Source organism: Herpailurus yagouaroundi, unplaced genomic scaffold, assembly GCF_014898765.1.
Source record: "Herpailurus yagouaroundi ecotype Mexico unplaced genomic scaffold, PumYag 180, whole genome shotgun sequence".
Classification (NCBI taxonomy): domain Eukaryota; kingdom Metazoa; phylum Chordata; class Mammalia; order Carnivora; family Felidae; genus Herpailurus; species Herpailurus yagouaroundi.
The window spans coordinates 21,464,133-21,476,412 of record NW_024412411.1 but is presented as its reverse complement, the minus strand read 5'-3'; the positions used below and the strand labels follow the sequence as shown (position 1 = coordinate 21,476,412).

At 39.9% G+C, this 12,280-nt stretch overlaps 1 long non-coding RNA gene across 3 annotated transcripts in view; it reads left to right on the top strand.

Annotated features, from left to right (window-relative positions):
* Nucleotides 1-12,006, top strand: part of LOC121039415 (uncharacterized) — an 18,515-nt gene extending 6,509 nt beyond the window's left edge. The window contains exons 3-5 of one of the 3 annotated variants that reach the window (XR_005794755.1): nt 4,245-4,338; nt 10,996-11,118; nt 11,228-12,006. This is a non-coding gene — a long non-coding RNA (uncharacterized LOC121039415). Of the gene's footprint in view, nt 1-4,244; nt 4,472-10,995; nt 11,119-11,227 lie in introns of those variants that run through there. The other 2 variants (XR_005794756.1, XR_005794754.1) reach the window with 2 other exon arrangements.
* Nucleotides 12,007-12,280: the final 274 nt, after the last annotated feature.

The window sequence follows — 12,280 nt, the reverse complement described above, 5'->3', positions numbered from 1 at the left end:
TTCTTTCTTTCTTTCTTTCTTTCTTTCTTTCTTTCTTTCTTTCTTTCTTTCTTTTGTTCTTTCTCTCTCTATTTCTCTAAAATAAAAAAATATGTACAAAAATAAGCCTTTTATTTTAGGAGTTTTAGATTTACAGAGAAATTGTGAAGATAATAGTGAAGATAATATAGTTTCCACATACCCCACATCCAGTAGACCTTATTATTAACATCGTACATTAGTATGGTCCATTTGTTACAATTAATAAACCAATACAGATATAATACTATTAAATAAAGTCCATATTTTACTCATATTTCCTTAGTTTTTACCTAATTTTTTCTGTTGCAGGGCCCCATCCGGGATAACACATTTAGTTATCATGTCTCCTTGAGCATCTCTTGGCTGTGACGGTTTCTAAGAATTTCCTTGTTTTCAATGATCTTGACAGTTTTGAGAAGTGCTGGTTAGGTATTTTGTGGAATGTCCCTTGAATGAAATTTGTCTAGTGTTTTCCTACTGATTAGACTGGGGTTATAGGTTTGGTGGAGGAAGATCAAAGAAACAAACCGTCATTTTCAGCACACTGTATTGAGAGTACCTGCTATCAACATGATTTATGTTGATGTTGATCTTGGTCCCCTGGTGTTCGTTAGTTCTCGCCACTGTAAAGTTACTCCCCCCACCCTTTGCATCCTGTACTTTTTTTTTTTTTAACATTTATTTATTTTTGAGACAGACAGAGAGCGTGAACGGGGGAGGGTCAGAGAGAGGGAGACACAGAATCTGAAACAGGCTCCAGGCTCCGAGCTGTCAGAACGGAGCCAGACGCGGGGCTGAACTCACGGACCACGAGATCATGACCTGAGGCTCGAACTCATGGACCGCGAGATCATGACCTGGGGCTCGAACTCACGGACCGCAAGATCATGACCTGAGCCGAAGTCGGCCGCTTAACCGACTGAGCCACCCAGGCACCCCTACATCCTGTACTCTTTAGAAGAAAGTCATTATGTGCAGCTGACACTTAAGGAATAGGGAATCTACTCCATCACCTCCTTAAGGGTAGAATATTTATAAAAATTATTTGAAATTCTTTTGCACAGATTTGTCTCATCTCTTCCATTTATTTATATCAGCATGAACTTGTGGATATTTATTGTATATTTTGACTTATAATCCAAAACGACTTTATTTTGTTTCTCAAATTGTTCTAGATTTGGCCATTGGGAGTTCTTTCAGCTAATTTCTATGTTCCTTTGACACATACCTTCAGTAGTGTGGGGTTTAGTTTAGTTTTGTATTTTGAGAGCACCTCATTGCTTTCTGGCATTACACGATGCTCCAGGCTCATTCTGTATATGTATATTTTCTGCTTCTGTGCTAGAATCTGCTATTTCTCCAAGGATCTATGTTGCCTTTTATTTAAAGTGCAATTAGAAACCGAGATACAAGCAATGGGTATGTTCATTGCTACTCGAGTGTCTTTGATTCTAAGCTGACAAAGCAAGGACATATTTATGTCTATACTTACCCATGTATATATAAATATCTATCACTATTTCTATATGTAACCATTCATATCTTTATTAGGCTAAACATGAGTCCCCACTATATAAACCAAAGAACACAATATAGCCATTTATAAAATAAGACAATAGGGCTTTAAAATATACTCAGAACACAGAAATTCATATTAGGAAACTCAATTATTGTTATTGTGCTGTTATTTAATTTTACCGAAATGACTTCTATGAATTGAGAATTACTTTCTGTGTATCTCTGAGTGGCATGTGTTCTGGTTATCCTATAAACAATTGTTAACGCGCAGCTGGCTGAATAAAATTGAGTTAGAGATACATGAAAAAGTACTTCAAACAAATATTAATGAATAAACCTTCTGTCATCACTGTGAGGGTATGCAGCCCCTGTATTAGAGAGATACCAGTGTTTTATCCATTTTAGTGCCACCCTTCAGTGATCACGTGGAACAACACACAGGTTGAAGAAAAATGACTCCCAGAACCCTCGTTGCTTAGGTACTTTGTGTCTCGAGACTCCTCATCGCGTTGCCATCATTATGCCTCTTTTTGTTGCAGGTAGAAAACGCGTTAGCCCGGTTGCTGTTGCTACTGAATACGAGTGGTTATGCCCATAATAAAACATCATTCTAGGAGGTATCTGAGTTCCGCATTGAGGGAACGTGAGTTTGCCATTTTCAATCAGGAAGAAAAAAAAAACCCAAACATTTCCCTCTCCCTTTTTTCCCCAGACTAAAATTATGAAGCCTCTTAGATATGTCCAGAAAAAGAATCCGAGAAGTATGTAGCGTGAATCTAGTTCATATTACTCTCACATACAGTGCCATTTCCTTTCCCCATGGTTTCATTCTACGGCACTGTAATTCCATACGAGGCTTGTTAGAAACAACTTTTGACAATTTAGGGGAGTTATCTTTTCTAAAAATTAAATTCACATTATTGTGATGGAACATTTTGGAGTGTACCTGAACAGTATGCTCCCCTTCCGTCTGCGGTGACCTCAACATCCAGAAACCCAAATTACCTCTGAAAGTTTGTAAATTGCTTTGTAAAGAAGGCATCAATCTCATTATCATAGTGCTGTGTTGAAATTCATTATGCAGTCTTATTTCTTTTTTTTTTTTTTTTAATTTTTTTTTTTCAACGTTTATTTATTTTTGGGACAGAGAGAGACAGAGCATGAACAGGGGAGGGGCAGAGAGAGGGAGACACAGAATCGGAAACAGGCTCCAGGCTCTGAGCCATCAGCCCAGAGCCCGACGCGGGGCTCGAACTCACGGACCGCGAGATCGTGACCTGGCTGAAGTCGGACGCTTAACCGACTGCGCCACCCAGGCGCCCCTATGCAGTCTTATTTCTGAGCAGACTGGGGGAATTTTCTCAGCTTGACATAAATCCTTGGATGGTAGTGACTGATGATCACTGAAAGGAAGCCACATTTTCTTTTTTTCTCTTTTCATAGTTAAGTGTTTCAATTGCATTTCCTCACTTTAACTGGGTGTAAGTCACTTACCCATTGATGGCTGAATTAAGTTTGCAAACCATGAAGGAAAAAAAAAATGTTCATTCTTCTGAGCGGGGAATCAACAGCAGTAAGCAGTTGCCCTCTGGGCAAGAAAAATATAATTTCAGTGTTCATTACTTAAAATTGTGCAATATTTTTCTCTTCTTGAACCCTCCTTTTTCTCTGAACATATGATATGTGAAAACAACTATATAAATGTTTATTTCCAAGAAAGTCAGCTGAGCATTATAGAGAGAATGTGGGCTTTGAATTCATATGGATAAGAGTCTGCATCTCAGCTCTACTACTTAATTTATTTGCCCTCATCGTGTATTAGTTTCCTCATTCCTACAGTAGGAAATAATAATAGAGGGATGTAGAAATGTTAAATTAGTTCAGTTATGTATAAAATGAACTTGTCACATTGTAGGTGCTTAATAATAGCTGCAGTTAGCACCATTATTGTTGTTAACTAGTGTTAGTATTTGTTATATAGCTATTCTGCTGTATTTAAAACATTTAGAAAGGAAAAGTATATGGCCACTTTTAGAAACAGGTTAGTCTGGAGTGCCTGGGTGGCTCAGTTGGTTAAGTATCTCTTTTGGCTCAGGTCATGATCTTGCAGTTCGTGAGTCTGAGCTCTGCCTTGGGCTCCATGCTGACAGTGCAGAGCCTGCTTGGGATTCTGTCTCTCTCCTTCTCTCTCTGCCCTGCCTACACCCTCTTTATCTCAAAATAAATGAGCTTAGGGGCGCCTGGGTGGCGCAGTCGGTTAAGCGTCCGACTTCAGCCAGGTCACGATCTCGCGGTCCGTAAGTTCGAGCCCCGCGTCAGGCTCTGGGCTGATGGCTCAGAGCCTGGAGCCTGCTTCCGATTCTGTGTCTCCCTCTCTCTCTGCCCCTCCCCCGTTCATGCTCTGTCTCTCTCTGTCCCAAAAATAAATAAACGTTGAAAAAAAAATAAATGAGCTTAAAAAATTAAAAACAAAAACAAAAACAAAAAAAACCCCAAAAAGATTGACCTGAGCAGGTTGTAAAATAAGGAGCTTTGTCAGAGAATACTTGAATCATAATCAAATAGTGATATAGGGGAAGGGAAAGGCTAATTAAAATAATTGGTTGCTAAGGTATTTTTTCCCCAATTAAAAGTCAATCCCATGGGGTTAAATGAAGACTTTCTGCATATCTGAATTTCAATTATTCCATTATTCATCCATTCAGAAACTGCCAATTTATGCCATGTGAAAGGCACTGTGGAAGAAGAAGGATCCAGGAAGAGAAGAGTGCAAAGAAAATTTCATCTGAAATAAGCAAGGTGTTTTTTCAAGCCATAAAAACAAAAAGAAGCTCACCCTCAGCAAAAGTTAAGGAATATAAATTAAAAAAATATCATACTTTCTCTCATAGGATTGAGAAAAATTAGAAAGACTAATAACATTTAAAATTAGCAAAGAGGGGCGCCTGGGTGGCGCAGTCGGTGAAGCGTCCGACTTCAGCCAGGTCACGATCTCGAGGTCCGGGAGTTCGAGCCCCGCGTCGGGCTCTGGGCTGATGGCTCAGAGCCTGGAGCCTGTTTCCGATTCTGTGTCTCCCTCTCTCTCTGCCCCTCCCCTGTTCATGCTCTGTCTCTCTCTGTCCCAAAAATAAATAAACGTTGAAAAAAAAAAAACCTTTAAAATTAGCAAAGATACAGAGACACTCTCATCTGCTGCTTGGGAGAGTGTAAATTGTTACAATTATTTGGGGGAGAAAATTTGACAATATCTATATCAATTTAAAATGGGCATAGCCAGAGATTCCCATTTTAAGAATTTATCGTACAGAAATAATACCTTGAGAACATAAAGATATATATGCAAAGAGGCTTGTTGCAGCATTGTTTATATTTGCAAAAAAAGAAGGAGGGAGGACAATATATTTCTTTACATATTTCTGGGTAATAAGTTACCGCCCCCCCAGATTAGCAGTTCAAAACAACAAATACTTATTATCTCAGAGTTTTTGAGGGTGGTGAATTGGTAGCGGCTTAGCTGGATGGTTCTAACTCAGGGTCGATCATGAGAGTACAGTCAAGATGTTTGCCGGGAGTGCAGTCTTTGAATGCTTGACTGGGATTGGGGAATCTGCTTCCAATATGGCCCCCCAACATGTCTGTTGGTAGAGGACCACAGTCCCTCTCCACATGGACTACACGAACCTCTCCCTAGAGCTACTTGAGCATTCTGAGTGACATGGCGGCTTGCTTCTCCCAGAATGAGTGATCTAAGACAGAGCAAGAATGAAGCTGGCTTCTATGACCTAGCATTAGAATTTGCACACTATCATTTCTGCAGTATTCTACAATATCAATATTCTACCAATGCTCTAATATTCCAAGTCATCAAGTCCAGTCTAAGCTCAAGAGAAAGTGATTTTGTCTCCACTTTTTGGAGGGAAGAGTGTTGAGTAATTTGGGGACATATTTTAAAACTACTCCAACTTGTTCTCTGGCCACAAATTAAAATTGTTTTCACATAGAAAACATACTCATCCCAGGGCACCTGGGTGGCTCACTCGGTTGAGTTTCTAACTCTTGGTTTCCGCTCAGGTCATGGTCCCAGGGATGTGGGATCAATCTCTGTGTCAGGTTCATCATTGAGCATGGAACCTGTTTAAGATTCTAGATCTCTCCTTCCTCTGCCCCTCTCCCCTGATTGTTCTTGCTCTCTCTCAAATAATTGATTGATTGATTGGCTGATTGATTAAATAAAATAAAATAAAATATACTCATCCCTTCCAAATTTACTCCCCTTCACCCCCAAGTCTCAACCCATTACAGTATCAGCTTCAGAAAGATATCATGTTAATTTGGTCCAGGTATGGCTGAAGCTTCCCAGGTGTCATTCCTTAAGTGCAGCTCCTTGAGTACACTTCCTCTGATCTCAGGCACTGTGGACTAAAGAGACAAGGTATCTGCTCACATACACCCTCAATGTACATTATGTAGGATGGACAAAGGATAAGCACTGTAGACATTCCTGTTCAAAAAGAAGGAAAATGGGAGGCCCAAAGCAATCATTGTTCTAAGCCACATGTCAAAAGTGTCTTGATTCAAATTCAATCTTACTCCTGCCCGGGAATGATCCTCTGTGGCTCTTGGCTCCACAACCTGAGTTCTTGATGACCTCTTTGGATTAATCCTTCCTTTTCCTTGCAAGGTAGGCTGTATTGGAGCTGTGTAATTTTCTCAGTAAAATTTTGGAGTTCCAAATGCTTCTTTTCATTGTGTACTATCTCTGTCTCTTTCAGTCTGAGCTGGTAGTATTTCTGTAATTATAATTATTTTTTAGAAAACTGTTGGCCTCCTATGAATTGTATTGAGGTTCCCTTCATTCAACAAAAGCCACACCCACAAATCTCTTCAAGGTAAATTCTCTCTACCTTGGGCTTCCGTTGAACTATGGAAGAACAACATCCCTAAGCATCTTTAAAGCTCTGTTGTTTGAACAGTTTTCTGAGGCACCATCTTAGTTCGATCTTTCTGTGGTCATAAACAAGGTATTCTATAGCTACCCCTCAGCCTCATCTCTAGACCATGTTTTTCCTGGAAGTGGCCTTGATTTGATCTTTGATGGGAAGCCATTTATTAATTTTAGCTTGGTTTGCCATTTGGAAGCATTGGGCATCTCCAAAACCATCCAGTCTAGCTTTGTCATGTGTAATAATCCTTTCTTTAGTTTCTCTCTTTGTTCTCACATTTTATTGTAAACAGCAAGAAGAAACCAGGTGACACCTACAGCACTTTACCTCAAAATCTCTCTAGCTACACTACCCAGTTCATTAGGTACATTTTCTACTTTCCAGATTACTACAGGGAACAGTATACTAAGTTTTCTGCCATTACATCTCAAGGATCCCCTTTTCTCCAGTTTCCATAAAGCTTTTGTTCACTTTCCTTTGAGGCTTCACCCACAGCCTCCCAATGGCAATCAGGCCTCTAGTAATAGTTTCATTAGGCTTTTACTAACACTCTTCCTCAAAGCCCTGACAGCCTTATCTCGCTGCCCAGTTCTAAAGCCACTTCCACATATTTAGGTTTTAACATGACAGCACCCAAATTCCAGGTACCAAAACTGTATCAGTTATCTACTGCTGTGTAACAAGTTACTTCAAAACATAGAAGCTTATAACAACCATGTAGTATCTCATAGTTTCTGTCGGTCAGGAATCAGAAAGCAAGATAACTGGGTGGTTTTGGTTCAGAGTGTCTCCTGATATTACAGTCAAGATGTCAGGGCTGCATTCTTTGGTAAAAGGTGAAAGATTTATGCAATCTGAAGAGAAACCAGAGCATTGGGCTGCATTCTTTGGAAGGCTTGACTGGGGCTGGCAGATCCACTACCAAGATGGCTCACTCAATTGGATATTGGCAGAGGGCCTTAGTTTCCTGCCACATGGGCCTTTCTTTCGGGCTGCTTGAGTGTCCTGGTGACACAGAACTGGCTTCTCCTTAAATGAGTGGTCTGAGAGAGAGTGCAAAGGGGAAGCTGCAATGCCTTCTACGATCTATTCTCAGACATCACGTAGTGTCACTTCGGCCATATTCTGTTCCTTAGAAGTTAGTCACAAAGCCCACACTCAGAAGAGGGGAATTATGCTACACCTTTTGGAGAGGAGTATCAAGAATTAGTAGACTTATTTTATTTATGAATGTATCTTAAAACTACCTCCATACTCATTCAAAATAAGGAGGTATATAAAAAATATTAACTTAGAAAAATGTTGTCAATATACCAGTGTGGGGAACAAGCTTAGGAATTGCCTGAGCTTGCACCCATGGGTTAACAAGGCCTACAGGAATAGGAAATCTCAGGATGAAAGCATCCAAAATTAGGTAAGTAAGATTAGGTATTCAGGGTGGAAACGTCCCCAACTTAGTACTATAGCAGAAAGCTACTTTCACAGGAAGGAATGACCAAAGCAGGTAAACAGGTAAACAAGACTTTAGAGCACAGCAGGGCAAAGTTTCCAGGAGCAGAGATAATTAGCAAAAGAAAGGTGCCTTGTTGACCCTGAGGTAGCATGTTCTGTCTTTCTTGTCCCCTAGGCAAGTTTAGGTAAACAGAGGTGGCACCTCATGCCTACCTTAAACAACCATCTGCCCAGTGTCAGGATTTTGTTTTGTATTGACCCAAACCCCGAACACCACATATCTTCGAAACCCCCTTTCCCTCACGCCCATGAGTTGATGTTCATGGTTTCATTGTCTCTTTGTGCACATCTATCACACTTATAAGTCTTCTGATCCTCATAAAAACGGAGCAAGGACCCTTACTTGGGGCTCTTGTCTTCTCCTGGACATTAGCGTCTCTTGCATTTTAATTCTGCATCCACTCTCTTGCTGGACAGGCGAGAATTCCAGACCCAGCATCTATGACAAAAAAGAACAGAGCAAGTTTAATAGTGGTATGTATAGCATGATCCTATACTTTGGGGGAAACAAATCTAAACTTGCATATGTAAGTATAAACCTAAAAATTCCTAGAAGCCTACAGACCAAAATGTTGACAGTGCTTACAAAGATATGGTAGATACTTGCAAATGAGCCTAGTGGGACTGAAAAAAAATGAATTTTACATATTACTTTGAAAAAGGAACAGCAATTTTTTTTTACTTTGTGTTTTTTGATGTTTTTTGAAACTTGTTGCTTATATAATTGCATAATTGCATAACAGGGAGAGACTTAATATTTAGCTATTAACATTGAATTGAGATTGAAAGAGAAAGGAGTTGAGGCCCCACCCAAGTCTCAACATAATGATTAAATGTCCAAGAGGAAAACCAGTTCATTCCTACTGAAGATCTGATTTGTTAAAAGTTGATAAAAGCGGACTTGTAAATTGTGAAAAAAAATAATTTCAATTCTGCTTGTTGTACTATATGGTTAATGTTGACAAGATTTCAAAAAAAAATATGTAACAAAGGATTTCTTTGTTTTTAATTTTATTAAATGTATATTTATTTTTGAGAGAGAAAGAGAGAGTGTGTGAGAGGAGGAGGGGCAGAGAGAGAAGGAGACAGAGAATCAAAAGCAGGCTCCTCACTGTCAGTGCAGAGTCTGACGTGGGGCTTGAATTCACGAACCTTGAGATTATGACCTGAGTGGAAACCAAGAGTCAGATGCTGAACCAACTTGAGCAGAAACCAAGAATGAGATGCTTAACCAACTGGGCCACCCAGGGGCTCCTAGCATAGGATTTCTAATTAACACAGAAATGTGGAAGATTGGAACATACTTTACCTATTCTTCCTTTCTACAACTCCACAATGACAGTAAAGGATTACAGACACACACACACACACACACACACACACACACACACACACACGTGGTGAGAGAGAAGAAGAGGGGAGAAGGAGATACATGCAGAGTTGGAGAGAGAGGAGGAGAGAGAGCACAGGGACAATAGGAAAGAAGACAGCAGTATAATTTTAGCAGCTGGATGATTAATGGATAAATGGGGACCAACTCCACAGACCACAGGAAGCTGAAATCTAAGCCCACTAGGGCTAAATCTAAGAAGCATATCAACCCATGCCAAGGATTTAAAAAAAAAATGCTCAGGAACTGACTCCGACAAGTACTTCAGAATATAGGAGAACAGGTAGGGAAGAAAACAAGAGGGTTGGTTGAAAATCCACACAGGATGTAGATGGTAACCCAGGTCCTTTCCCCAGCTGGACAACTGCCTCTTCGTGAAGCTGGCAGAAAATCCAAGGTTTATTCTAAGGAGATGTCAAACCAGAGGTCTCTGGACTTAGGGCATTCAGCAGAAGGAATGAAGGCTACCATATCAAACACAGAACTGAATGAAAGCCTCTTTTCTAAACATCCTCTTCCATGGCTCAGCTCTTAGGATGCTGGCAGCCACATTTAAGGACAGGATATTAGAGGAGTCCTCTCGGAGGAAAGTGATCAGCTGAAGAGAAAAATGAGGAAAAAAATAAAATGTTGACACTTGGGAGTCCCTGTGTTCTTCTCAATTATCCTTCAGCGAAGCCCAGTCTTTAAGAAGCCCTACTCTGTCTCACACTATTTAAGGCCTCTTTCTTAAATAGGAGCCAAAATAAGAATGATGAGAGATTTGAGGGAGGGCAACTTTTAACATCAGAGAGACCAAAATAAATAGAAAAGGTAACACAGACAAAAGAAACAACATAAGAAGCAGAAGAAAAACAAACAGTAATTCTCTTCAGGGAAATAAGAAAAAACATTACACACACACACACACACACACACACACACACACATTAGATCACCTAGAAATTTTAAAATACTATACCAGAAATTCAGAAATTACAATTCTGAAATAAAAATTTAGAATGCCCTCATGACAGGTATAGAGAAACCTAGCAAATGAAAAAAAAAAGAAATAATTTCAGGGAAAATGTTTATGTGGATAAAATCATGTAAACTCAAATACTGATCTATCAAAACAATATTATATGTTTATATATATGGGTGGATGAAAGAGAAGTCTGTATCTGGGGAAGTTATGATTATCTTCAACAGTGAGGATAGCCCAGGTAATATGTAAAACACAAAATTAGGGGTTCCTGGGCAGCTCAGTCTGTTAAGCATCTGACCTGGCTTCTGCTGAGGTCATGATCTCACAGTTTCGTGGGTTCAAGCCCCACATCAGGCTCCGTGCCGACAGTGCGGAGCCTGCTTGGGGTTTTCTGTCTCCCTCTCTCTCTGCACCTTCCCCACTTGTGCTGTCTCTGTCGCTCTCAAAATAAATGAATAAACTTTAATAAAATAAAATACAAATTTAAAAAACAGTATAATCAACTCGTTCATTAGAAAGCTATGGTAGATATTTGTCATTTCTTGTGCTGTCCAGCTCCTTTTGAATGACATCTTACTATCTTTGGGAAATTTATTGTCATTTGAGCCCTGTATCCCCAAAATGAACCCCAAATTCTGTTCCAGTGTCCTTGGCGGCTGGCACAGCTATATGTGACCTGGCCTCCACTACCAGGCTCGCTCCCGTGAGAGTCTGACTTGGAAGTGGACACCTTGAGGAAGGCGCCCCATGTGGAAACCATTTGGCTGGTGAGGGCATGGCAGAATCATGCAGCTCTGGAGGGCGGCCACAAGGTTGTATTTCAGAGCGGCACCTGCGCCAGTGGGGCAAGCAGTGTTGAACATTTTCGTTTCTTAGGGCAGCCTGTCACATGCCTTTAACCATTGCTCCTAGAAGCTTGGCACCCCCATGAGCTACCCAACTGACTGAGTCCGTCTGTCCTCTGTGAGTAACAACCCTGGGAACTGCAGAAGCAAATAGAGAAGAAAAGCCCAAGAACTTGGAATGGTTGCCTTCTGGAGTGGTAAATCAAGAGTGGGAAGAGGTGGACAAGGAGACTATTGTTTTTTATTATAAGCCTTTGTTTTCCTGTTGGGCTTTCTAACCATGACTATTACAATTTCTAACCATGTACATGGGTGAGTTTGATAAGCGTTAAAATTGAAACAACAAGAAAGAAAACAGACAATAAGAACTATCTTTTGGAGAGTGTAAATGCGCTACACAATGTTACCTCTCGCTTGTTAGTCTGTGGGAGACGTTACTTGTTGATAACAGCTCTATTTCCCTCCAGGGCCTGGAAACAGACTCACAAACCTTCCTGATATCTATTTCTAGGTATAATGAAGCTGGGTCTTTGGATGAAAACTATTTGCCACTCTTGGCCTAAGAGGAAATACTCAATCTCAGGACTTGCATTCCTGAACTTAAGTGAAAATAAGACCAGAATATGTTTTATGGTATACTAAATCAGAACGTATGTCTTGGTATACCTAATTCTGACAAATAACCTTAATTAAGAGATGTATGTCACCACTATAGAACTCTATTATTCCAGTGAAATTGCTACAGTTGAAAAAAAACCCATTTAGGTTTCTGACCATGAACATGAAGATAAACTTGGAAACTTTACAGCACTATGATTAATAGAATTTTATTACTTCAGAGTTTTCAGGGTGGTGCAAATCTCCTCACTAGCAATACTGGCATAACACTATAGAAGAAAAAAATGTTTCTTCAAGTCAACATGTAGTTAATTCACATTTGGAGATAAGAATACCGTGACAACATGACAATTTAATGAATTTTGAACAGCTTTAGAAAGGGGATTATTAAAAGAAAAAGAAAAGAAGTGTTTTGTGGTAGAAAAACAGCACACCAGAATTATCTGGACAATTTTTAACAGTCATT